This window comes from Grus americana, chromosome 3 (assembly GCF_028858705.1).
Source record: "Grus americana isolate bGruAme1 chromosome 3, bGruAme1.mat, whole genome shotgun sequence".
NCBI lineage: Eukaryota > Metazoa > Chordata > Aves > Gruiformes > Gruidae > Grus > Grus americana.
Window position 1 is genome coordinate 84,971,286 of NC_072854.1, and position 24,884 is coordinate 84,996,169.

Here is a 24,884-nt window from a genome sequence, read left to right on the forward strand (position 1 = left end):
TCATACATTTAGGTGCATAGGTTTAGGTATCCAGTTTTGGAAATGCTGGCACAGAGCTTTACTTCTTCGCAAACAGGAGCACAGCAGCAGGTCTGCTGGTTTGCCTATGATATTTACGTAAGTGGAGGTTCACGCTTCTGTTTTCTTGAAATGACTGCCATGAATTCTTAGGACTGGCTTACATTAAAGTGTAGGTAATGGTCAAGGGTAAAGAAAAAAAGAGGAAACTTGAATAAACAGGAATGAGGTAAATTGGAAAAGTGGCAAGAATTAATGCGTCTTGAGAAAACAACTAAAATGATCTATGGAGAGTGACATTGTTGAAGAGCTATTGTAATTATGTAAAGTAGTCAGCAAATCCAGGGAGCTGTCACATGTTTTATCAACCTGGTTAATTTGCTCTGTCATTTTTAACGACATGTTCTTCATCTTACGTGGTCAATACAGGCTTGCAATAATGCACGTTTCCTTCATTTGGCAAAGATGTTTTCCTTTGCGTTTAGAGCAACCGTTATAATCCACCTGCTTCATTGTCAAAAGACTGCTGATAATTTAGAAATAATTAAAAGCTTGTACAAGAAACATCCATCCTACTGTTCATTTTCTGAAAAGATGAAATTCCTGTTGAAGATTTGCATTCTCTTTTTGATTAGCACTGCCAGTCTCAGCATGGTTTTGCAGAATCACTTCAGTACAATCAATACGCAACTTTCAGCCAAATGTCAGACTGAGAGATGTTTTAATATGCTGTTACTGCTTATCAGAAATCAGTATTCTGAGCATTGGGTTCTTGCAGGCTTTCTGATCCCTGGAGTGCTTGACTCCCATCATTGATTTATTTATATATTTATTGGTTGTCAATTTAGTTTGTTATTATGTTTACAGTAAATTAAAATCACAATGTATGACTGTCTTGTGTCTAGCAAAAATGGGAAGTAGGTCAATATAGTCAGACCAGCAGCATGTAGAAAGTACAGCATATAAATGTAAATACATTTTTGTGTGGACAAATCAGGAAAGAATCCTTAATGAAAGGACTCCTGACAACAACTCAGAGTTTAGATCTTTGAAGAGCTAGAAATCAGAATTACATGCTGAACTCCATGTTAAAAGGTCCATTATTAGTGTTCCAATATCAAAAGCTCTCCAAAAATAGGAAATGTCAAAATTGAGGTGACTTGCACATGTTGATATATAGCCTTGATCCTTGACAACCTCACTGCAAAGAGCAGCTCCAGGAAGGGTGATAAGAATATTTCCTTTGAAATGTTAAAGCCTTTCTCACCTCTTCTGCTCTCGTTCCCTTTTTTCTCCCCTAGCTTCGTCATCCAGTGTGCCTTCTCCACATTGCTTCTCGTTCTGCTTTAATTTTTCAATTTGTTTCAAAAGAAAACAAAAATTTCCTGTCAAGGTAATGTTTCAAGGGATTGAGGAGAGGAGCAGTCAGCTCAGACTGGAGATGCTCCTGCAACCCGTGACGCAGTCTGCCAGGGTCACGCTGTAACACACTCACTTCCAAACTTCAGGATCATTTCATTTTCCTACATAGCGCTCCAGCTAAGCAGAGAGTGAAACTCTCTCTTCTTTTATATTCTCCTCCTCCTTTGTCCTGTTTAGAAGGACAATTCAGAAAATAAGCATTATTTTTATAGGAGTTTTGCAACATTTGCATGTGAACAACATCATCTAAGCATTGAAGCAACACTGGCACTGTGTGGATTTAATTTTTTTAAAAACAATATCTGGCTCCTATTTAGCTATTTCAAAAACAGCTGAACTCTTTCCAAACTTAGTATTTATTCTGAGTGTGACGACCATGAGAACCTGGCAACATACTTAAAACTGAGATCAATGTATTAAAGATAGCCCATAATAATGTGGTTACAGAAGCACCAGACAGGTCCTGCAATATCACAGATTTGGGTTTCATCTGCTATCATGCGTATTCGGAAGTGCAGTGCTGCCAGGGTACTCGTAACTTCCGAACCCCTTCGCCAGGAGGTTCTGGGGAAGAGGAGGGCAAGAAAAGACGCGAGGCAGCAGCAGGGGAGGAGCGGTGCCTGCAGACCCTTCAGCTGATCTCCTCCTGGGGCATTCCAAAGAAAATACTTACATGTCTGTTGGTGACAAACTAGCCTACTACAAGTGTGACTTCTTAGACGTTATATGGGAATCTGATAAATAAGGGTAAGGAGGCAGGAATATCTGCAGCACAGTTAAATATTTCAAAGTCATCCATAGGGTCATTTTGGATGTCCTTTTTTTTTGAAGCACAAACCCCATATTTGCACTAGAAAGTGAAAGTCTCTGTTTCCAGAAGCACTATTTGTACTGGACACTTCAGTGCCATTGCCAGAAGATACAAGAGTTGTGTGTGTCATGCCAGGAAACTTTTTTGGTAATTTAACAGCCATTAATATATATCAGTACAACTTTTAAATATGTTGTAATGTCTCTTTTTGTGACCAGAAGCATTATTGCCTAGGGAATGAATAATGAGATTAGTATTCTCTGTGTGGCAGACTCTTTGTGTGTAGCTTTTGCATTTAATAAAAGGCAATTACATAAAAGTCTGGGCTGTCATTCTCAATTTTATACATGACCCTTATGGAAATAAGGAAAAAAAATACCAAATTTTCTATTGTGATCCCAAGGAGAATTGATAACTAAAAGTGAAAAAATAATTCTCTTGGAATAAGCCAGTGCAAATAACCATAGGACCTTTCTTTACTTGAACAACCCTCCGCCAAGTTTCTTTACAAACCTCAATTACAGTTGCTATATTCTATTTTGTTTGCTTTGCCAACCTGTAGAAATAGCTGTCAGAGTTTATGAATGCTATGTTGTGATAGAAGGTCTGTGTATCCATAAAAATATCCAGCATACACTGCCTAGTTCTTTCTGCAGACAGAAAAGAAAAAGAAAATGTTAATACCAATCAGTCCTTCTTTATCACCAGAGCTGGGAGTGGATAGTTTTAGAAATGAAAGGAAGTTGAATAGCCCAAGGTCCATTTTCCTGGCTGCTATCTATAGTCAGAAGAGTAGTTAAAAGTATTGATGTCCCTGTCTTATGTTACTCAATGGTGATTGGATGGCCCATTAAAATTAGAAAAGAAATGCTGTATTATTCAAACTATATGTTTCAGAATCCATTTACATAAGTATATGATATAAAAATATTCACCTCCATATAGTAGCTTTAAAATTTTGTCTTCCCAGGACATTTGATATAACTGTTTGTGAGAGAAGGAGAAATGAAGAAAAGAGAGTTTGTATGCAGAAGGTGGTAGGGTTTGTATGGGTGTCCTGCCTTGCAAACCAGTTAAATGAAAACTGCAAAATCAAATACACAGGAGTTAGGAATATGACTCTGAGTCTGGAAAGCAACCTTTGGCATAATATCAGGCAGGAGACTGTTTAGGATGTGGTTAGAGGGGAGGAGCTGTAAGCAGCAGTTGTACATTAATGAATTACTGATGAATAATTCTGATAATGAAACAAAACTAATTATTCATTTATCATGGCAACTGTAAAATGTAGTTTTTACTTGATGATGCAGACAAGGCTTGACAGTGATGAAAATTAATTTAGACTGGACGAACCAATGTTTTGAGCTATTCAAAATAAATCAGTGCTGGTGGAAGTTGCAGTGTTTGTAAGGGAGATACAAACAGACATTTTATCACCCGACATGAACATCAAACCAGGCCATGCTAAGCAGGATTACAGACTTTTAGCTCCATCTTCCAAAGTCCAATATATATGGTTATATCCACAGCTGTATGTATACTCATATGTTCTTAGTTGTGATTATTCATGGTCGTCTTGAGATTTCGAGAGCTGATCATATCTGAAAAATGACTATTCTCAGCTCTCAGTACTCATCTTCTGAAGGGTCTTTAGGCAGAGCAGAAGATTAATGGTAGCTCCTTTTCTTTGTAAAATTACATGTTTGCAGAGTCTTATGGAAATATAATCCACTGGATAATTTCTTTAATTTTCTGTAGTCTTTGCTGCTCTTTAAGGGACAAATCAAGGAAAGAAAAAGTTAATGGGACAATATTTTACTCTAGTTCACATCAGCATAAGCTTGGAGTGACTCCTGACTTTCTAGCGAAGTTGCTCTAAGTTTACACTGATATAAATGAGAAAATAAATTGATCTGCAAGATTTGCAGTTTTTAAAAATTATTTTAACATTCCAAAGCTTTTCTCCACACTACCCTGAAATTTAAAATGCAATTCAAAGGAATTAATGTGAATGTTATAATAGCTGCTTCTAGGCTTTCCTTGAAGGTGATTTAATCTCAGTTTAGAACTTTTTTTTTTTTTTTTTTTTTTTTTTTAGTTTCCTATTGCTACTTTGTTTTTGGAATCACAATTTCAGCTCATGTTATTTCAATTTCAGCGATCAGGTACAAAGAGATACTGCCTGTCAGACTGCAGTGACCACTTTGCAGCCAACTAACCAGAGGTTCTGTAAGTCCAATTCCTAAATTTCTCTGAAAGCATGCAGTCAGTTCAACTGATAGTGGCAAAGAGAACATGAAATATTTTAAAAATTTTGGTGGGTTTTGACCATCAAGCATAAGTATGAGCGGATTGCTGATTGATGTATGCCATTTACATTGGAACCACTGTGTTCATTGCATACTTATTGGAGGTATATAGAAGACATAAACATCATTTTTTGCTACAAAACCAACTTGCTCCTGCTTTTAATGAAAAACCTCTTTATGTCATGGCTAAGAGATAACCAGTTATTTTGATCATGGCACTTAAACTTAAGTGATGTATTAGAGGATCTGATGTGTTATAGGATATATTTGTGTTTGCAAAGTAAGATTTGACATTTAATGATAATAAAGGAACTTCTGGATTATTTACCACTTCCTGCTAATAACCAGATGAAGAGTAATGAAAGAACAGCTCTTAAAGTAAAGTTTGGGCTTTCTACTTCTGATTTGGAACATGACCTAAATGTAGTGGCAGTTAAAAATTATAATCAATGGGAAATGAAGCCAGCACATAAATATTTTTAAAGTTTGCTAGAAAATTGGTTGCTTTTTTTAATGTTCTGTTGCTTTTGTAGAGGCATGGGAATCTCCCAGGGAGGAGAGGGAGGGAGGACGTGGGTGGTGAGAGGTGAAATATGTGTTTCTCAGGAGGTTAAACTGGTTAATCGGTTTTAATCACAGCTCAGGAGACTTGTCTTTCCACATCTGAAACCTGAACTCAGAAATGTGTAGCTATGCCTTCTCTGCACTTCAGACAAAAACAGAGATGACAGGTTTGACCACCCTCAGTCTTAGAGAAGCACCAAGAATTCAGAAAGCTTTTTCTCTTTGGCTAGAAGTGTTAGGTCAGTTATACTTTGAAGGCACAACTGTGCCTGAAGTTACTGGAGACACCAGTCACAGGGTGACCCATCACTGTAGGGAGCTACTGGAGAAACACAGAAGGAAGGGATGGTCTCTCACTACACCCTAATTTACATTCATAATATCTAATAAAACAGCACTATCAGTCACAACTTTTCCTTCTTTTTTTTATTTACTATACAGCAATTTAGCTGTGGGATCCAGTGATCTTCACTGAAAAATTTTGCCTAAGTTTTATGTAAATAAAGAAAATCCTGCAGAAAAACTCAGACCAGTCAAATACAATGAAGGCGTGACTTTCCAAGCAAGCCTGGCTGGATATGAAACAAACAGGTCTTCTCGGTTGAGAGGAAACCATAACTACATTTTCATGAAGCAAAATTCAGAACTTGTGGACACAGTTCTGTAGTAATTTAAATAAATTAAAAATTATAATTAATTTAAGTTACTACAGAAATTTATGCTCCTAAGGCAACTGGGAGATTTTTACCTATCACAGTTCAGTTTGTTTTGTTTTTTGGGTTTTTTGGGTTTTTTTTTAATTTACAATCACTCTTCATTACCATTAAGATATTTGAAAGCTGAGCAGGGTTTGGTGGGTTTTTGTTTGTTTTTATTTTATCTTTTACAAGATGATAATTTTACATAATATGAAAATAAGAAACTGCAATTGTATTGTATCACCTCATGTATGTAACAGCCCTAATACAGATATTGTGCTCTTATCTAGACACTTTTATCTTAGAAACTCAATATGCTTTGCATATATACATAAGCTGCTTAAATAGTGTCTAAGATGAAGGCACTTCATAAAAGTAAAACCTATTATTGTAAGAACCAAACTATTTGGTACTTTTTTTATACTCATATAGACTAACTGCATTTTCATCAACACATATTTGGGTAACAATTTAACAAAAGTATTAATTTCGGATGAAATAAAGTTCTGTTGAGAAGACTAATACAGCTTTAGGAAGAAATTGAAGTCAGATTTGATGAACTTACTGGGACCTAACTGCTGCATGCTTTCTGCATAGGCATGTTTTCCAATTTGAAAACATACCATAAAGAGCTTGAGTTTTGACATTGAGTTTGAAATTGAAGAGAGTTTAAAATTGAAATTGTGTGTATCCACTTCTGTTTTGCTTTTGTGTTTTAAATTCAAGAAATGAAGATGTCTCTGAAGTGTGGAAAATCACTGTTTATACAAGATTTCTCTAATGCATTTTTTTGCAAGGACAATCTTAGGTGTATCATGTACAGCACTTTTAATACCCTAGCTGTTGCTGAAGTATCCTTATATAGTTATTATTTTGCAATTAGCTTTACTGTGTTAGGACCTGCATTAAGACTTAGGAATACAAGATTTGGCTGCTATCAGTTTCCACTTTTTCCAAAAAAGGTGTTCCAGGTCTGCTGGAGCTCTGTTGCTCCTTATTGCTTTCATCTCTACAGCTTCTTGTCCTGTTTTAACCCTATCAGCAAGTAATTAACTCTATCTCAGCCAAAACTGGCACACCTCTTAAAGCCCGTGGTAAGAAGCACTGTGCTGAAGGACCACTGCAGGCATTGGGCTTCCCTAAGCTGAGACACTCGCTTCCTCAATTCTGCTCCCAGATATGTAGATACGCTGTCTTCAATATACAGATCTTGATTTAAAGGTGGATGGATGCAGAAGTGTCTTCCCTCCTTATTTTCTCAAACGTCCTCCGCTTCATAATATACCTTCTGTGCAGGTGGGATGCCCATCTCCATGCTGCCTGTGGGAGCAATCCTTGATAAGTCCCCAATATGGTCCTCGGGATTTCTGTCACGTATTTGCAAAGTAGGGGAAAATTTAAGCCATCCCATACCTTGTGGTCAAGTCTCAGCCACATTGTGCCATCAATACAGGATAAAGTCCATAGGAAAAATCCCTGGGTCCCCACTGAGATCAAATTAGCTTGAAGGGAGAAAGGCAGAGAACTTTGCCCTGAAATCTTGCACAACACATCAAAATTTAACTGTTTTCTGGCCCTCATCCACAGCACCTTTCTCCTCATAGCTTCATTTTGCTTACACTAATGAAAAGCCTTTAGCCGAGTTCTGAGCGCAGCCCTCAACCAGAAAAATCTAGCAAACCATACTAAACGTGTGCTACCATCAGTTACATACTAAAATAGCCAGAAAACAGATTTCATGTTTGAATTCAAGCCCCTTTCAGGAAAACATATACAAAGGAACTTCATACCAAGCCAAATCCATCTGGATCTCAAAAATGAACAATCGCTAGTTTTATCTGATAGAAAGAATATGGTTTATGGTGCCCTGTACAGAGGCACTATACAAATCCAATAGTAAGGCTGAGGATTGTATCCATTGTGGGTGTTTACTGAATATATTTAGTAACCACATAAATCCTATTTATTTCATTAGGACTAGAAGAAACATTTCACTTGGTTTGCTTTCACTCACAAACCTCTCTCTTTAAGTTTCTCATATTTCTTCTCTTCCTGAAAAGCCTGTCAAAGACTGAGAAAATATATGTCTCTTGATATTTTAGATTGTTCATTTAATTCTGTCATGGAATCACATACTTCCTCACTTCTTGCGCAGTTGCCAACTTTTGTAGGTAAGATGCCAGTGACACCCAAAAGTGGCACCTCTGTTATTCTGTGTTCTGCCATTGGAGATAGATATAGATCTATATGCTCTGAGCCAATATGAATCAGTGCAGAATGTGCATGTCTGAGACTGGCTGGAGACACTGTAAATGGCCAGAAGTTCTGCAGCACTGTTAATGAAAGCAACATCTCTCTTCTTTAATTTTGATTGCTGTTGGGTAGGTACAATGTAGAGCTGGGCCTGGATGCAAGGCTGATTGATTGCTGCTCTATCAACACCATTCACAGATGGAAAATTCCCACTGACTCTGTGCAGTGTGGTGAAATCTGTGCAGATATCACATCCACTTGAAAGGCAATTGAGTGTCTGTTGGACACATGGATTTGTGTTATTCTGAGGTGGTGTGGACTTCTAAACCACAGTATCTAGCCTTGGCTCACAAGAAGAGACTATGCATAGGGAGGGCAATTAGGCCTGAGGGAAAAGCAGGCAGCTTTCTTCAGATGCTTTTAGCTGATGTTCAGGCCCAGCTTTCCCACAGAATGCATGGTTTGTTGAGTGGAGAGGACTACAGGACAAAGCATGGGAAACACTCATTCCTGAATGTTCAAAGCTATAAAAATCATGCACTATGTTCATGTGAGCTGGTAAGTGTAATAGATCCTCCAGCTTAGGTTGTGAGCTGTTTCCTAATACATTTTGTATCCTGAAGGCCTCTTCTTGCTTTTATAATACCTTGCTTAGACAAGTCACCCACTTAGAATCTTCTAATACATGTGTCAGCAATAAGTAGCATTTTAAAATATGTATTTTACCCTCTATTGTCAATGAAACTGGTTGTAATTTGCAGTCATGGGGAAGAGAGTCACTCCTGATGTGAGGCACCAATGGTTTCCAGCTTTTCTTTCTGAAAACTCGCGAGATGGTTGGCTGTACTTTGGGAAGTGTTGCAAGTCCAAATCATACGTATGCATTTGAACTCACAAGTAATCAGCAGCTGCCCTTAGATACAAGCCAATGTTCACATCAGGTTCACATCGCATTTCATCTTCTGGTAAATCTCTGGAAATAAATGTCATCTAGTCAGTGTACTCATCATGATTTTTTCCATTACAGGCTAGGCTACCACGTTACAATGCCAGTTGATGTCTTAAAAAAAGTTCACTACCAATTTTTTTCACTCTTGCCATCTTTGAAAAAAAATTACATAAGCCAATAGTCTAACATGCATACAGTTTAACACCCTACGCTGTTGATAGTGAACAAAATGCATTCCTTTTTCTTTGTTTCACAAATACACTTTAAAATAAATAGAAAATGTTTTAAATAGTCTGCTGTAACAAAGAGCATTAGAAATGTAACAGCATTAAACATTTTTTATAATTATAATATTTTTATTATAATATTTATTATAATATTTATATATAATATATATAATATGATATAATTATAATTTAAAAATAAATAACTATTATCCACAACCAAATTCTACTGTTCTACAGCCATCTCTATTTGCAGTGGGGTCTTTCAGTTTTTATTTTTCTTCTGTTTGTGAATAGCTTGCTCTTGTAATTGATTCCTGCAGGGATTTTTTTATCTCAAACTTTCTTTTTAAAGGATGTTTCCAATTAGGCTGGCAGTTTGTTTATACACTAGGATAAAAGAAGCATGTCATTTTCAGTAGAATAAATCCATTTTTATTTTGTAAAGAAAATGTGTCAAGAATGTCTAAGATCAAAGTTTTTAACTAAACTGACAACAAAGATTTTCACAAATGAAAAAATGTCTTTCTGCAGAGAAGGAAATCTTTGTAAGGATTTGGTCATAAATGTAAAGCCCTCAGTATGCAGCCTCCAAAGTAAAAATGGATTTGCAGATACCTTTGTGATTATTAGTTTACATATACTGAGAAGAAAAGCAGTGTGAAAACTGGGAATAAGTGTTTTTTTAATGGTATCTATTGTTTTACTGCCTAGAACCACAATTAAAGATACAATGATACACTGTAATGTCACACTTGTAAGGCAGGTAAGAGTGAGGGAGTAACAAAAGTTACCAGACGCTGAGAATTTTGACTGTGGGTACGCTAATACAGGAAATCCCTTGTTCACAGCAGTTTTTAAGGATGAAAATATTTTGCTTAAAATGAGTCATTACTGCAATTATCTATTTCCAGCATGTATATTTTTCACATAGAATACACAATAGAGGCTTTACCTTGACACCCAACACATTTCCTTCTTAGTTTCCAAATTCAGCTCTGTAGTGTTTAGAAACAAGTGTACTATCAGTAGTTCGTTTCCAGACATGGAATCACATCTCTGATGCGAGTCCTATCCATGTAATGTGGATTTCCCCTATTCACAGGAGACGTTACAAGCAAGCTGCATTGCCCAGGATTACTGCTTTTACACTTGTGTTCCACCGTGGCACGAGAGCTGTCATTTGACTGAGCTGATGGAAAAGCAGAGTTTTCACCCTTTCACAGCTGGCCGATGAGTGGCCGTAACAGCAGGAGCACGATGAGCCACCACCTGCAGCGGTTTGACTCTTCCGTTCACGCTCTTTCACCTCGCCTAAGCGAGATGAACAGTATCTCTGTCTTACTGAGCTAGTGTCTTCACCTCCCACTCTCTCCTCGTTATCAAGCTGTGGCAGGCAGGTTTTCAATAACTTCCCACTTCCACCAAGCAAATAAAGTTATATATATTTTCTGGTTACTTTCCTGAGGCTTGCCCAGCAATTTTGTTGTTCGGCCCTAGTTGAGAGAAAAGGACAGACTCAAAAAATCTGGGGGATTGTGGGATTAAGAGATCATTAAGCACAGATCTTCATCAGTAGACATAGTCTAAAATAATAGCACCTAAATGTCCCTACCCCTGGTACAGAAGTGCTTTAGCTCTCATTATCGTCATTGTTGAGCTCTTATTTCAGCAGAGCTGCGTGTTTCAGCCTGGCCATCCTGTGGTACAGGCTGCATCTGTAGCTTTCTAAGCAACAGGAATTTTTATGCTGGATGGAGTCCATGAGCAGTAAGTCATCACTGGTGGGAACAATTATTCAAATTACTGTTATTAGTACTTTTTGCATGAATGCAAGCAAACCATAATTGACTCCAAAAAAATAAAGGAAGAAAAGTATTTTTCATGGGAACTGAAAACTGACAAGATCCTGCAAGCACTAAAGGGCACAAAAATGTGATTCATGTGTCAAAAGATGTTGCAAACCTTTTTTATTGTAGATAAGAGACCTTCAGAAGATGAAAACTTTAAAACCTGTAATCACATTTTTATTGAGTTTCAGGTGTGAATGTGACGTGAGCTTTTTCCATTGCAGTTGTTCCTGATGCATGTAACAGTTGATCTGGAAAGGTAAATAAGTTCTGAGAGTCTATATTAAGCAGAGAACAAAAGTCTTCCATTTCTCTAGTAGTGGATTCTTCCATTGTGAAACATTTTGGTGGCAAATACACTCTTCTCAGATTAAATTTTAAAAAATATGTTTTCATAGACTTGTAAAAACTATAGACAGCTAAGACTCATTAGACCCTCTAGCCCCATGTCTTTGCTCATGTAAATTTCCTCCTTATGGTACTTTTCTTCTCACTTTGTTAGTTCAGTCTGTTTAGTTTGCCAGTTTAGCATTTTAAGAACTTCCATCAGAGCTTTAGACATATCCTGAAGTCTGATAGTTCATGGTGCCAAGATATCTTCCCTCCTGCTCATATAAAATTGTGTACCCTTCTTATGACACTACATATAATCCTCCCTTCCTTGGAGCTACGCTGTGATTTTTTTGCCTGCACTGTCAGCCTGTGCATTATTCCTTAAACATTTGTGCTTCATTGCTGGGAATAATTTCACTGAAGTTACAGACATAACCTGTGAGAATAATAATGTTTCACTGATTCTGAAACAATTTCCAAAATTACTTGGTGCCCTTCACTATTTAAGTTTTTTTTCCTGTACTTGTAATTTTGCTTAAACAACGTTTCCTCACTCTCTTCCCATAACTCAATGACTCCTATTCCTCAAACTTTTCTATTTTTCTTCTTTAATCTTTAGTTAGTTTGTAAGTATCTTGTACAGATCAAGTTGGCTGGAACAAAACTCTCTGTTACACTGTGGTACGACTGACGTATCTTTCAGCCTTCAGTCTTCTCAATATGAAGTGTCAGAGAAATGCACAGAAGGCTGTGGGTCATGAAGGTATCTGAGGTAAACTGAAATTAATTTATGACTAAAGGATAAAAACATACTTGTATGAAAGAAAAAAAATCTTTAAATCATGTACATCTTTTCTTTTGTTCAGATGGCAAAACTTCAGTTCAGAACCTTGAAAGAGTTTCCTCCCTTTGCTGCAACATAGAATATTACTATTGCTGAAGTAGTGTGAGGCAAACAGATCCCAAGAAGGCTTAAGTGTTAGTGATGTCAACTACTGTAGAATCAATTATGAAACCTTAAGCCTGAAATCCATTCCTGCTTATGAAGTTTTCAGTTCACCTGTTAAACAACCACTAAATTGAGATTAATTCAGAATTAGAGGAAAGACACCAAAAGATGAAGATGTCTGTCCAAAGCAATTTAGTTTTGTGACTTGTTCAAAATTCAGGGTTCATATTATGAACTATCAAGTTAATCTGGATAGTTATTGTTTCAAATGTATATGACTGTGAAGTATAGCAATATCGTAAAAACAACTTTCACAGAAGGATGATGTTTATAATTATTTCCTAGTTTATTCCACTAATTTTCTTTTAAAATATACTCTTATTCTGTACTCGTAGTCTCAGATTTGCAAGTGATATTCTATTAGTGAAGTCAAAATCAATTGCATAGACAATTTTTTTGCATAGGCAATTACGCAGGCACTTGCATAGTAAATATTTCTGGTCAGCACCAGTGGGTTTTCCAAAAAATGCTACTGGGGAAGCAGTTTGGTAGCGTGCAGGGACTATCAGGTCCTGCACAAATACGGTAAAGGAGGGAAACCAATGCAGTGTCCCTTGGGAATGATTCAATACCCATTTTCTTTCCATTATTTTAGCTTTTGCCCACAATTCATTTGCTGTCTGGCCTTGAGGATTCTGATTTACTAACACATGGGGAAAAAAGAACCTTAATATTTCTAATGAATCTTGTTTTGCTGTGAAATTCAGTTCCAAGTATCTGTCAAAACCAGATTTGATACATGTATTGTAAGTGTGTGTGGTTTATTTCTAAAATACGCAAAGATTTTTCTAATTCACATACTTAATATCTGAGTTATATTCTGGCTAGTTGGGAATTTAGGTGCTTTTTTTTTTTTCCCTGAAAATATATACTTTACAAGAAGTAGAAATATTTGCATAAAAACTTCCTGTGGGAGTATTTTCTTGGCAAAAATCAATGTGAATTTTTCAGGTAGATTTTACTCAATAGGCAGTGAGTTAATTTTACTTTTGCCTGGACTCAGTATGTCCTGGAAATTTCTTGTCTCTGAACCAGCTGTAGCCTAGCCAGAAATTAAAAATGCAACTTGCAGAGATGCTGCATAGCTTGATACTCTCTTGTAGAGATGCAAAGTACTGTAAGTCATTGCAGTCCAATTTTAAAGGTGGCCCAAAATTAATTAGAAGGTCAGAAGTTCCTGCAGGAAGGGAGAGTTCACATTTCACTTATTGCTGGTTTCTGGATGCTTAATCGGCATTGTTTGTTATAAGTAGAATTTGCAAGCAAAGTTGAATCATATGTGCTACTGTGATAGAAATATAAAGTATATGCTGATCAAACTTTTTCTTAGAATTTCGGAGAATATCAGTAAACATTTTTACTCCCAACCGACCACTGCACTTACGTGTACATTGTAGTCTGAGAATTATGTCTGTACAAGGGAACTGTTAGCAGGAGAAATCCAGCCAAACTTGCTACATATGGCTGGTTCCTTTTTGTGCCAGGGAATCCTGTGTGCAAACCCGTGTGGTTGGAAAAGATCTGAGAAGCTTCAGAGATGCTGCTGAAGAGCCCTTGGGAATCTCAGATGGAGCTACAGAGGCAGAGGAAAAAGTAAATAAGAAGTTGGCAACAAACCAAGAGGAGTGTTCAAGCGAAGGGGGCAGGTGACCCTCAGCACTTCTGTTGTTGCCTGGTTCATTTCTTTGTTTCCAGCAAACATCCTTAGCATCTGGCATTCTATAAAAGGAACGGGAAGCTTCTAGTATATGGGATCTCCACTACCACCTAGAAAATCCTCATAGCAGCTAAATTAGTATCCATGAAAGAAGACAGTGGGAAATCCACTCCAGCCTAACTCCTAGAGTATATTCAAAGTAGTAGGTATTTGGGAATTGCAGGTTCTGCTTAGTGTAGTGCAGCTGGTGCAATAAAACTGTTTTCCTCAGCCAACTGCAAGCATAGGTGTGAAGGAGGAATTTGGGGATATAAATTGCTTCTTCCTCGGCGTTGCTAAAGTCATATTCAAGGTTAGATTATTACTAATCTGGCATGGGTGCTCAAGGCAGAAAGGACAGAAACTGCAAAAGGCTGCCTCCTCCCTATTTGTGCAGAGAGATGCAGTTCCAGCTGCTGCTCCCTCTGAGTCAGGTGTGTGCGATACCAGTGCTGAGAGAGGTACCAACCACTTGAAAAGTAACAAGCTGAGAAAAGGCAGCTATTTCTCAGCAGCCAATGCACCTCTTACGCCTGGGTGGAGGATACTCTGGAATAATTTTTCAGGGAGCATGTAAGGAATCTCGGTGCAGCCTGCCTCCTCAGTAGGGGAGACGGCTAACTGTGTGCTACAGGAAAGCGTTTACATTACAAAGAAATTATTCCTCTCATTTAAAGACACAGAAAACGAATAAATGCTGTAGTAGAAACTCACTGGTGTATATATGTTGTGTTGCTCACAGAATAGTTGTAGTTGGACAACTGCATGTAGTAGATCTTTGGAGTCCTTTATTTCTCTTCCTAGGTGTTTCTTGTTTCACTTGTGTCTTATTAAAAATCGCTGTGAAAAAACAATATCTAATGTGTATAAATAGTACAAGAAAATTATACCAGCCATAAAAAAAATTGCTAACCATTCTGTTTCATGAATATTCCATAATCACTAAGAAGACTTTCTAGAAGCACTGTATATGTCTGTGTGCATATGAATACACATACTCTCACGTGCATGTCTTCACTCCTAACTGATGTGCCCAGCCTTGATTAACTTGTCCCTGATAATAATCTGCCGTTAGCAGGAGTTAAAGATGCGGTCTGAGAGAAAAGAGGCATTCTTGCCAGCAGTCTCTGTAAATGCACATATACATTGCAGTGGCATTGGTAGTAATAACTCCCGTAATCAATATATTAAACTCTCTTCACTTCTGTTATGATGTACTTTTAACTTTCCCAAACCTATTTGTTTAAGTAAGCTGGAGTGTGTGGATGTGTTTGTATAAATGCATAAATGCACAATATATTGATCCCTGGCGAGGATCAAACTAGTGATCTGTTTTGTACATATCTACTGCCAAATTGGAAAAATGAAAGATAACGTTTGGCAGAGGAATAGGTTTTACTGAGGAATGATGTCTTCTTTAATTGCATAGGAACAAGCTGGTTTAGACTTAAGCAAGTTTTTTAAATTTATGGACTAATAATGTACTGAAGTTTGTTTCACTAAGTCCATGACCTAAGGCACTGGGTGCAATGAGGGGCTTTAATACTAAACCTGCAGTTTCTGGAGATGGTCTGGCACTTTTTAAAAAAATTAATTTGTAAAATCAGGCTTCAAAATAAATTGCTAGGTGAGCAATACATGTTCAAATTTTCAGACATGCTGAGTACATTTATTCCCATTAACTTAAACTTATAAAATAAACCTAAAACCAAAGAATTAATGGGAAAAATGGTATGTGTGTACACAACCAACTGCAGTCAGTCATAATCATGACTCTCCGCTGACAAACTTCCAGTGCTGTTTGAACTGGACTCAAATTCTTCCTGAGTATGAGACTGACTGAATCTGACGTTTTTGCGCTGGGCACTGCTGGCCCAAGTGTGGCTGTGGTTGTCCCACTTATTCTGCTTTGTGCCTGCGAGAAGGCTGATGTCCCTTCAGCACTGGCATCTGCAGAGCCATGCTTCGAGGTCCATGATATGTTCCAGAACATGCTGGAGTTGCACCTTCATCCTTTAGATAAAGATGTGCTTGTTTCACTTCAGGTCCCTGAAGACTCAGCAGCCACAAGGGAACAGGTTTTGCCTGCTGCCAGCAGAGGTGGCCAGGCAACAGCGCAGGGTTGCCTCGCACCAGTGGGGTAACAGAAATGTGGCAGTCTGAGGAAAAGGTTTCCTCCGGGATGTAAAGCAGAGCTCCAACACAATGAGCTATCAAGCTGGCAAGGTTGCCAAGTATGGGCGAGCAGGGAATTCAAGGACCTGGGCAGTTGCCCTCAGTAGGAAATGTGTTCTGTCAAAAAAAACCTGCCACGATATTTGCAGTGTTAACTTGCTTCAAAAGGTTAGCCATGTAATGCCTTGCTTCGTTACAAAAGCTGATCCATGACTTCTGTGATGGTGCTCATTATAACTCTGCTGGATTTTATCATAAGGTTTTCAATCCGTACAAAACCATTTTTATGTTGGCTTGGAAAGCATAGTTTGAGATACTAAAAATTAAATTTAGAGATACAAAAATGAAAGACAAATTAGCAAATCTTTGAGAGTTTAGGAAATGAAAAATTAATTATAAAGACTCAGTGCCCTTGTAAATAATTAGCTACAGTTCAGAATAGCCTTGCCAATTAAATAAATGCTTTATTTTTCTACTCGGATAGATCAACAGAGGCACAAAACAGTTAAAAGCCAAGATCTTAAAACAAAGTTTATCTGAGTCTGTAGTGTGATGTTCACCTTGAGCCATCTTCGGTCTTGATGTTCTGGACTTCTAAGGACTTTCATACAATAGTCAGTAGCTCGGGGTGAAAATCAGCCTTAGCTCCCTTTGAAAACCATACCATGAGGAACTTAGTTTCAAAGTCATATAATCACTGTCAGAACTAGAAAAAAAAAGTAAAAATAGGTTGACTGCTAGAGTAAAAGATTGACCTGACCCTCAGCAGTGCTAGGGATGTCAGACAGGACCACTCCTTCCCTTCTCAAAAGGCTGTGTGGCAGGATCACCTCTTCGGAATTATAGGAAATTTAGGCCTAAAATTATAACTTTAACTTATTTCTTCTTCAAAGTTGGTGAATTTATCCCCCCAAAACCTAGGACCTTGGAAGAACTTCAGCTCCAACAAGTTATCTGAGTTTTAAAAGGTTTGGTTTTGATTATAATCCAAATGAGAATGATGTGAGTGAGTTTGAGTTATAGTTGTAGGACAATACTTGAATGCCATATACCACTTGTTAATGGTTTCTAAAAACATACATGTATAATTAACATAACCTTATATCTGATTCTGGCACTGGACAGCATCCCAATATTGTCTCTAATGGTTTACTCCTGTATATTGTGTCAGAGATTTCTTTCACACCTTTGGAGCATTGATGCTTTAATTCCTTTGGTGATGGTTCTTCGAATTATTCAGATGTATCAAAAGTGAGTGCTATTGTATCAATCCTTCAGTTTGGGCATGTACACCATTTAGAGGACCAAGAGAGACGCATTCCACTATCTTCTCCACCAACTTCTTGTAATTCAGTCTGTTCTCAGCCTCCTGCAAAACCTCGTAGGTCAGTACTGCAATAGTGCTTAATGGAAAAATGTCTGATGCTTGATACAAAGCCTTTTAAAAAAGTAACTCAGAAAAACTCTACTTTGAACATTTCTAATGAGATTGTGCCTGCACCTCAGTGGAGCAACAGATAAATTCACATCTATAAGCCTTACAGATAGAGCTGGCCAGAATGCTCAGCAATTTCCACTGCTAAATGCATTTTTCAGGAAATGGAAGACTTTCTCTGGAATATAGCAATTGTACTGAAATTTTAAATATGAAAGGATCTAAATGCATTATGTAGACTACTAATTAATTACTGATGTTTTTAAAATTTAAATATTTTAAACACTTTTTGACATTATCAAAGTATTTTGAAATAATTTTTCTACATTGTCAAAACGAAAACCTACTTGGATTCCAAATTAATGGGGAAAAAAAAACCCACCTTCTGAATTTGAACTATTGGCTTTTCATTCCAACCGAAAAAAAGGAACAGTTCCTCTGAACAGAGATAGGGTTTTTCACATGCCCAGTTTTACCCATGGTCTGTCCTGAGCTGCTCCAACCATTCTACCAAGTGGCTCTTCTGCAAAGCTTTTTCTGCTCAAAGTCATGTTTTTATAGCATTTTTACACTGATAAGTTCATATGCTTCTTTGCAGTTGTATGAAGAATACTGGGAAAAACTCTGCAACTGGAAAGTTGTTTATCAAACTACAGTTTTAGAAGTCCAGGTGCATTTTACCCTCCCTTTGCGTGAAGGTATTAATTATGGCCTCAGGGATACCTGGAAACCAAATCTACTATCACTGAGCGAAGAATATGACAACTGTCTTTGGATGTAGCCAGTACTTTTTGCATAGTTTATGGAGCATCATTTTCAAGCTCTTTGTCAATCACAAAATTATATGTAAATTAGATTGTAGATTCTAAAAAGCTTCGGTAGAGATAGGTAGTACTGAAAATCAGAGAGAAAACATTTTCCACGCTGAGGTCTGGAAGCAGCTGGACTTCCTATAAGTTCAAGGGATTTATTTCACTGGAGACATCAATTACATTGGAGATATGGGACCAATACCTTTCAGATAAGCTACTGAAATTAGGAGGGAGAGGTTTTTTGTGGTATTCGAGAGAGCAATCATTGATGTGATATGATTTGTTGAATTCTCTGTTCAGTATATCTTGTCATCCTGCAACCATGCAATGGCTAAGGAGATTAAAGGACTTCCACCAGGATTAATTCGTGCAGTGGTTGTGTAAGAAGCTCCCATATTTGGTTCAGGAGATCTCATTCCGTTTGCTGTTTTGAGCAAACTGCCATCAAATAGGAGAGGATGTGGGGCAGAGGAACAGCCCCTTAGCTGGTGGCTGGCCACTCACAGAGGCTGCCGTTGAAAGGGTAAAGTGATCCACAGGGCATATTTGTTGTCAGGGCTACTAAATGGTCACAGTTTGGCCCTCAGCAAAAAGTAACTTTCTCAATTCTTTTTTCAACAATTACCTTTTCCTCTAGTATTCTTTTCCAGTCTTTAATGAACTGCAGGAGAAGTTAAGAAAAAAAGCATAAAATCTATTGAATGAGATCAGAATCAATTGTGCCGTAGGGTGGTGGAAATATGTCAGGTTATGAACAATAAGTGTTATTATTTCACTGGGTTTTTTTACCATTTTGGGATGTGGGGTAGAGTGTTTCTGTAGTTAGAGAAAAAGTCCAACTATTAGTAGGCAGTGAAACAATTAATATGTTACTGCCTGCTGTTGGGAACTTTATATAATAAATTTCCAATATTTTATAAAGCAGTGTTTTAAACACACTTTGATGGATGTCAACAGTAAAATAGAGTATCAGCAAGATTTATTTCCTTGGAATTTAAAAGCACCTGTGTAAAAGCAACATGTCAATCAAATTAGTTTTAAAATTGCATAACATTACATTCAGGTTGCTTTATTTTTCAGACTTCTCAGTCATGACTGTGTGTGTGGTCTCTACAGGAGACATACTTTCTACAAACATAGTCGATTTAGGCGCATCTTAAATCTATAGCAGATTTAATTGGATTTAAGAACACGCATGCGTGAAGAACTTACTGAAATGCTTTTTGGAATGAAGACCATATTTTAATTAGGATCACAAATCTGAGGGTCACATCATGGATTATCGAATCCACACTCCTGCTTCCATCAGACAATTCTCTTCAGAAACGTATTGTGCTCCCCCTTAAAGTTGTAAAAGTTTTATGGCTTTGTCACCACAGCTCTGATTTGGACAGTGATTTGGTTTGGTTTGCTTTGATATGGTTTGGTTTGATCTCCAGTGAAACCTTATTCTTGGCCAGCCTACAGCAATATGTAACATTGTGTGATAATTTGAATAGCAATTCAGCTGATCAGGTGGCAATAATAATTTTCTAAAACTGTTGGTGAAGGAAGACGTATCAAAATCTTGGAACAGGACTGTCAAACGTGACTATGGATATAAAAATACGTGGGAATCCTGCATGTAGTCAAAAACGTGTGGGAAACAACTGTCAAGCAATACACCAGAATTTATTTTTTAACAATACTTGAAATATCTTTGGAGTGGCAGGTCTGGGCAAGAAACCAAAGTCAACCTTTGGTTTTGGGGGGTTTATACATATATATATATTTTTTATATGGTACAACTGTGTAACAGGCCTGCATGCAAACTTCTGCACGTAAACGATTTATACATTCGGTAAAAAATAGTAATGAAATTATAGGTTTAACAGACCAGGCAAGATCCTGCTGATCCACAGAGGATGTGTGAATGGCAGCGAGGATGCAAGTACCTCAGCCCCCAGGCCAGTGCAGAGGGTATTTGTAGGGTTGAGCTGCAGAGCACCGAGGAGCTGAATGTTTCCCAGTGGTCCAGCTGTTCCCTGCACTCAGAATGACATCCATCTATTCCCTGACTGCTACACACACTTCAGGATTAACCTATCTCTGTTTGGCCAAGGGTGAATTGCAACGTGACTGGTTATCCTCATCATTCTGTGATTGATTGCAAAAAAGCTAGTGGATATATGCTACCGGTTCTTTTAAGGAAAAACAGAAAAAGTTAAATTTGTTATGTATATCCCACATCCACTCACAGAAGGTGCAATATCACCCAAGCACATAGCAAATAACAACCTTGCAGATCATTATTTTCCTGCTGGGTAGTTAAAATGTGGAAAATATAGCAAACGATTTCGGTGAATTATATCTTTTTTTGCAGTTTTGATGCAGTTTATTAGTGAATTTCTTAGAATCCATTCTGTAAGCTACAATTCTAAACTTGTAGGGAAACAAACATTTCTATATAGGCAAGCGTATTTGGAAATGATTGTTTCCTGTTGAGTGCATTTTGAATGAGCACATAAATGCTGTCTTTCATTTACTATGAGCCAGAATTAATATCATTTTTGCAGAAAAGAAGCAATTGAAAAATAATCCTTTGCTACTTTACTCTCTATGAACTTATTTGCATCTGTGAGTTATTAGAATAAATCATGAATAAGAACAGTAGATTTTTATTCCTATTTTGCATGGATGGAAATGAGCTGAAAGGAAAATGAGAGGTAAATACAAATTTGCATAAAACTGATATTAACACAGATATAAGGAACCTCCCAAGTTTGCATATATTTAGAAGAGATTAAGGTAAAGATCTTGTGGCAAACAGAAGAAAATTATTAAAAAGAAATCAAGATTGTTTGTTATTTAAAAGGGTAAGTCCAAATCTATTAAGAGCATGATAGCGCACAGTAGCCTGGAAGTGAGGAACTCGAGGTGTCTGACAGAAGACTGCTGAGGATGGAGGAGTCAGTCCAGGAAGCCTCTGAACACAGGGGGGCTGCCTGCACTCAGAGCCAGTGGGAGTCTCCCACGCAAAACCCTTTGCGGATTAGATTTCAGGCTTTATTGGTTAACAGCAGGCACATATAAAGAGATCCTGCAAAGTCCCATAAATTGATCTGATAAATACCAATTTATTAATCCAGTTGACAACAACATTTCACAAGGCTGAATGATCTGAATTTCCCCACTCAGTTTGCTTGCACTATCCATGTCCACTCTACTGAACATGAGCAAAGGGAACAGAATCGGTGTCCTGTTGAGTGGCTGTTCTAACCAGGTGTGATAGCATCACTTGACAGCTGTGAAAGTATCGCTATTCCACTTGGATTTCTCAAATCAAATTTCATCTAGATATGCAAACTAAGGTTTGATATTTACCTGGCTTTAAGAAAAAGGTCAAAGTAAATAGCTATTAGCTACTTCCTATTAGCTTTAAGGAGTTTTCTTCCAAAGGCATTAATATGTCTTACGGAATAATTCAGTTGGGACTTGAACATCACAATTAGGTAAATGGATTTTATACCCATTTATAAAAATGAGGGATGAAAGTGACTTGCAGAATGACACACCAGTGACTCCTGTTAGGAACAGAGCCCAGTGTAGCCCGTTGACTTCTCTGACCATACAGCATTGCATATGTGTGTGGGTACATGCACACACAAGGGACTCTGTGCTTAAGTATATACAGGGGAAGATGTCTGAATGGATCTTTTTATTGGAAAGTGCTGACTTACAAACCGGTTGTTACAAGTTCAAGGGAACCAAAGTGGTTGGTTGAGTTATTTGGAAATTTCTTTACATTAGAAGAAAAAATAGTAACTTTCTAATTCCTGAAGAAAGAAGAACCTGGTTGCCATCCCCTTCTAATATGTACCTACTAGAAAACTAAGTGATCTGAATTTGCTTGCATTTCACTTCTATCAATTAAAGTTAAGTGAATGTTACAGTGAAAAGTACTTAATGGAAAAATCTGCCTTGGAGAAACCTTCTAATGGAGAAATTATTTTTGTCGATTCCCTAGATTTGCAATAAGACATTCCTATTGAATATCGATGTAGGTTTTTTTGAAAAACAGTTATGAATGAAGATTGTAATATTGATATGAATCAGACTGGGAGATGATCAAGTGCTTGATGCAGCCAGGAAAATGAATGATATATAGTAAAGGGAAAGCCACATGGATTTGTTCTTCAGTTACTGCTGCAGTGAGGCATCCCAGAATCCTGCCCTGTGTGCATGCATATCAGTTATCCCTGTACGTTGTGTTAGCAGTGCTGATTTCCTCTCCACCTGCGTCTTTAGAATACGGCTGGTGCTCCCTGCCTCTGAGTAGGGCAAGGCACTGTAAGGGCAATCACCCGAGATTTGGTCACTCAGATTCATGACTTCCAGGCTTGATCTCCTGTTGTTCTGGTTGGCTTGATTTCCCCCCAGGAGTGTCAGTGAATAAATGAAAAAAAAAAAAAAAAAAAAAGCAAATATCTCTGACAGTCTTAAGCGGACTCTGACCTGCTATATTATGAGGGCTGTTACTGGGAAGTTACTTTGTGGTATTTCCTGCACAGCATCCCAACCCAGCAGCGCACCTGGATAAATTGCAGCCAGCTGAAAGCAGAGTGAAGTTAGTGCTCAGGAACTTGGAGTTCAGATGGCACACCTGAGACCCTGCTGCACTGGCTTCTCATGCCTTTGGGGGTTTTGGCACTAACAGAGAGTAAAATCCCAGCCTTTCATCTCCTTGGGCTAATGAGGGCTTCCAAATGTATTATTAGCTCTAGAGATTTTGTGAACTGTGTAAGGCACAAAATCCCAGAATCTCTGACCATAAACTCCCTATAAGCCACATCCCCATCATTCCCTGAAACTTTCCTGTACTAGAGACTGTATTATGACTGGAGCCTCCATTTCCCTCCTCTGATACCAGAATATCTCTTTCTTCTTTCTTACGGTAGGGGTTAGGCACGCCCCCCATTTTCAGCTGACCTTTTCTTTGCCCATGCCAGCAAACCTGCATGTGTATCTATGTCTCCACTTCGTTTTCCTCCAATGGCCAAATTTTACAGTCTAAGAAATATTAAAGCTTGCTTTATTTTTTTTTTTTAACATTACAAAATAAGAGGGTTGAGAGGCTTTGCAAATGTGCTAAATTACTTAAATGGAAAAAAAAGTTAAAATTACAAACCAAGAGTGTTGAAATAAACTCAGTGTGAAATCTTACAGCATCGGAATTAAGGACAGTATTTCCAATTACGTCAGTGTTTATTATTTCTCAACTTTCACATTTTTACAAGTAGAACACACATTTTTATGTGTACTTCTCAGAAAAGCTTTTCCTCTTATTTATGAAACGAAAAAAAGTATCAATGGGTGGAGTGGCTCTAGTGAAAAATTGATTTATCTAAGTCCTATAATTTGAAAATTATTTCTAATAGCAAAAAGCTATGTGGTTTACTGCGCCTTTTTGAATGAGGTCATGGGAGTGGAACAGCAGAAACTCCTATTTCTGCTGACACTTTGCGTCTCAGAAATTGTTTCCTCTGGTACACTAATGAATTTTTTTTTTGCCCTTGTCTGACACAATTTACCTCTACCTTGGCAGCAAAAGTCACTTCCTCCTGTGAGTAAATGAGTGATAAAGGACATATGAAAGGGCAGAAATGTGCAAGTACCATCAAAACCCTCATTTTTGAGTTTTAATATGCTGCAGCTGCAAAGTGAATGTTTTGCTTGCAGTTGAAAGCACAGCCAGCATGGGAATATTGATAGGTTTACATGAATCCTAATGAGTCACAGCTTATTTGTATTCACTAATAAACTGGAGCTTGGAGGATACCGACTGTATGGATACATGTTCAGCTGGAAACATGGTGAAACAGCAATAAAGATTAGCAAGAGGGATTGATGAGGAAACAGACTTTTGGAAAAGCAAGCTCAGAGCAAAACAGGCTACAGTGAGATTTAAGCACTATTCTCCATTTCAAAAGCTAAGGTAAATATTAATGCATAGCAGGGTGACTGTGATTCATAACTGTGCCTCGTGGTTACATTTTGCCTTTTGAAAGTCTTACCAGTTCTCTGGCAACAATTAATATTATTAAATGTCAATAATTATGTTACTAGTGCTGCCTTCAAGATCTAGGAATTCCTGTATGAATTCATAATTTATCACTAACCTCAGTAGAAATGCAGGTAATCTGAATCTCTGAAATTGGGCTACATTTGCTGATTAAAGGTAGGATTTTTAAAAAAGCTAGAGACACTGGATGCTAAATGCCTGTTCAAAGTCAATAGGTACTTTCCAGTAATGGATAGGTACCCCAATGCTTTAATTTTCATTAAGC

At 37.6% G+C, this 24,884-nt stretch overlaps 1 protein-coding gene across 3 annotated transcripts in view; it reads left to right on the forward strand.

Moving 5' to 3' along the window:
• CHRM3 (cholinergic receptor muscarinic 3) overlaps positions 1 to 24,884 on the forward strand; it is a 283,427-nt gene that overhangs the window by 238,482 nt on the left and 20,061 nt on the right. The window contains exon 2 of one of the 3 annotated variants that reach the window (XM_054822622.1): positions 4,410 to 4,480. The exons of the other annotated variants lie outside the window; for them this stretch is intronic. The gene's annotated coding sequence lies outside the window, so the exon portion shown is untranslated. The remainder of the gene's footprint in view (positions 1 to 4,409; positions 4,481 to 24,884) is intronic. 3 annotated transcript variants of the gene reach the window in all.